Raw genomic sequence first — 3,652 nt, 5'->3', positions numbered from 1 at the left:
GCTTATAGTCGGTTCACTTGGCTTTATCTTATCAAACATAAATCCGATGTGTTTGAAGTGTTCCTGCAATTTCAAGCTCATGTTGAGCGTCTTCTTAAGCATAAGATTATTCATGTTCAGTCAGATTGGGGGGGTGAATATCACAACCTCAATTCCTTTTTTAATAAGCTTGGGATTTCGCATCGCGTGTCTTGTCCTCATACACATCAGCAGAATGGCTCGGCTGAACGTAAGCATCGTCACATTGTTGAAACCGGTCTCACCTTACTTGCTCATGCATCAGCACCTTTTCGTTTTTGGAGTGATGCTTTTTCTACTGCCTGTTTTCTCATAAATAGGCTTCCTACACGTCTCCTTGGGATGAAAACACCACTTGAACTATTGCTTAATGAGGTTCCAGATTATACTTTTCTCAAAGTTTTTGGTTGTGCATGCTGGCCTCATCTTCGTCCTTATAATAAGCACAAGCTCGAGTTTCGGTCCAAACTTTGTGTATTTCTTGGGTATAGCTCTCTTCACAAAGGGTACAAGTGTCTTCATATTCCATCCAACCGTGTCTACATCTCGCGTGATGTTGTGTTTGACGAGAGTGTATTCCCGTTCTCGTCTTTGTCCATAACTCCCACCCCTCCAGCCTCCTCCTTGCAATCCACCCCTCCACTGCCTGCTCAATTTGTTGATATTGCATATTCTCCTGCGTTGTTGCCTAATCATGCTGCAGGAACGGGTCGTGGAGTTCGCCTGGAGTTGCTGGAGGAGCCGGAGCCATCAACTGCACCCGACGTGGCGAATGGCCTTGTGCATGCGCCATGCATGCCTGGACTGGGCGCCTCAGCGTCGGCTCCGTCCGTGCCGGCCTCTTCTGAGGTTGGGTCGGTTCCGCCTGGGCCGGCCTTGCCCGGGCTGGTCTCCCCTGCGCCGACCTCCCCCGAGCCGGTGATTCCATCTGGGCCGGCCTCCCCCGAGCTGGTGCTCCCATCTGGGCCGGCCTCTCCTGAGCCGGTGAGCTCGCCTGGGCTGGGCTGCCGCGCCTCGGTTGGCCTTGAGCCGACTGACTCGCCCATCCAGTCGAGTCTGTCGCCAGGGTCGGCCTCGCCTGGGTCGGCCTCGTCCTCGCCTGTCGCCGCTGCATCGTCACCGGCTGCGTCGGATACTTCTTCATCGCCGGGGCCGTTGCCACTGGTTGCACCACCTGCGGCCGTTCCTCTTCGACCACATACTCGTAGTCGATCCGGTATTGTGTGTCCCAAGCAACGCAAAGATGGGACGGTCGCCTGGCTTGCGGCATGTGTTGCTCATGTCAAGGAAGATCCCTCGGCTGAACCGCGTCACTTCCAGGTTGCTCTCGGGATTCCTCATTGGCGTCAAGCTATGGAGCAAGAGTATCAGGCATTGTTGACAAATGGTACTTGGCAGCTTGTTCCTCCGGTCTCTGGTGTCAATGTCATTGATTCCAAGTGGGTCTTCAAGGTTAAGAAGCATGCTGATGGTTCTATTGAACGCTATAAGGCACGGTTAGTGGCGAAAGGGTTCAAGCAAAGGTATGGTCTTGACTATGAGGATACGTTCAGTCCGGTGATCAAACCAACAACTATTCGACTTCTGTTGTCCTTGGCTGTTACTCGAGGCTGGTTTCTTCGTCAGCTGGATGTTCAGAATGCCTTTCTTCATGGTGTTCTGGATGAGGAGGTTTACATGCGTCAGCCCCCTGGTTTTGTTGATCCTGCTCGTCCTCATCATCTGTGTCGCCTGGTCAAGGCGCTCTATGGGTTGAAGCAGGCTCCTCGTGCTTGGCATGCCAGATTGGGCTCTGTTCTTCGGTCACTTGGTTTTGTTCCCTCTACTGCTGACACCTCGCTCTTCCTTCTGCATCGACCTCAGGTGACGATGTATCTTCTGGTATATGTTGATGACATCATCCTCATTAGCTCCTCGGATGCTGCTGCTGACCGTCTGATATCTTCCTTGAGTGGAGATTTTGCGGTAAAGGATTTAGGAACGTTGCATTACTTCCTTGGGCTGGAAGTTTCACGTTCTTCTGCTGGCTTGACCCTCACACAGCATAAGTATTCGATGGACCTGTTGCGACGGGCAGGTATGCTTAAATGCAAACATGTCATGACTCCTATGTCTGCTACTGATCGTCTGTCTGCGTTTGATGGAGATCCTCTCACCTCTGATGACGCCACTGAGTATCGTAGCGTTGTTGGTGGCCTGCAGTACTTAACTATCACTCGGCCAGATCTCTCATATGCAGTCAATCGTGTCTGCCAATTTCTTCATGCTCCTCGGACTTCTCATTGGACAGCGGTGAAGCGGATTCTTCGTTATGTTTGCTTTACTGCCTCATATGGTTTGCTCCTTCAGCCAGCACCGTCTCCTACGCTTTCTGCTTTTTAGATGCTGACTGGGCTGGTAATCCAGATGACAGGCGATCCACGGGGGGACATGCTGTCTTCTTTGGTCCTAATTTGATCGCCTGGGCTGCTCGCAAACAAGCTACAGTGTCCAGGAGTAGCACTGAAGCAGAATATAAAGCCGTTGCAAATGCTACAGCTGAGATCATATGGGTACAGTCCTTATTGAGAGAGTTGGGAGTTCCTCAAACTCAGCCGCCTGTCCTTTGGTGTGATAACATTGGAGCTACATATCTCTCATCTAATCCAGTGTTTTATGCTCGGACAAAGCACATAGAAGTTGACTATCATTTTGTACGGGAACGTGTTGCACAGAAGCTACTCCACATCAAGTTCATCTCCTCCAAAGATCAACTTGCTGACATTTTCACGAAGCCTCTTCCACAACCTCAGTTTGTAGGCTGCAGGCGCAATCTTAACATACTTTGTACTTCAGGGCATAGTTAAGATTGAGGGAGGGTGTTAGACTGTATTTACATATAGCTTCTGTATATGTCTTGTATATTGTATCGTACACCTTGGTGTACCCCTTATATATATGAGATAGCCACACCCTTAACGAGTGTCGTGCAGTTTCCCAAAACCCTAAGTCTTACAGGCCGGAGTTGTAATGGAGCTTCGCCAGAGCATCGGTGCTTCGGTGGAGCTGCAATGGAGCTCGCCAGACGCCCTCGGCGCTTCGTTGGAACTCCGCCGGGGCTGTGATGGCACCGTGTTGACCGTGTCGAAGCTGTCGCGCTCGCTGCTGCTGTGATCCAACGGTTATCAGCACGCTAATCCAACGGCTGAATAGGCGGATGATTTCTCCGGCTGATTCGTAGCAGCCCGGATTAGGTCCGTACCTCGCTCCAGCTGAGAGCCTGAGACCATTGTGCTGGACGTCGAGCGCCAGTCGCCACCTCGCCGTGCCTCACTTGTCGACAGCCATCGCTTGCCGCTGATTGCGGCCGCCTCTGATGCTCTGCCGCCTGCAGGCTGCAGCCTGTGCCACAAACGACCACGAAAATTAAACAACCAGTGGTGGTCATGACGGTTCGGCCGTAATCGATTAATCGCAAGCAGTCGTGACCCACTGGCATATGACCAGCAATCAAGCCCAGCAGGAGGCACGGCCCAGGTCAAAGCTTCACGTATGCATGTATATTTACTGCACAAGTACCTAGAATTTACCCCTAAAAAAACCTAGTATTTGCAGCGTATTTTAGGTATGGCAGGCGCCAAACCTAGCCAGATTG

Source organism: Triticum dicoccoides, chromosome 5A (genome assembly GCF_002162155.2).
Source record: "Triticum dicoccoides isolate Atlit2015 ecotype Zavitan chromosome 5A, WEW_v2.0, whole genome shotgun sequence".
In the NCBI taxonomy this organism is placed as follows: Eukaryota; Viridiplantae; Streptophyta; class Magnoliopsida; order Poales; family Poaceae; genus Triticum; species Triticum dicoccoides.
Note: the sequence above shows the minus strand (reverse complement) of the source record.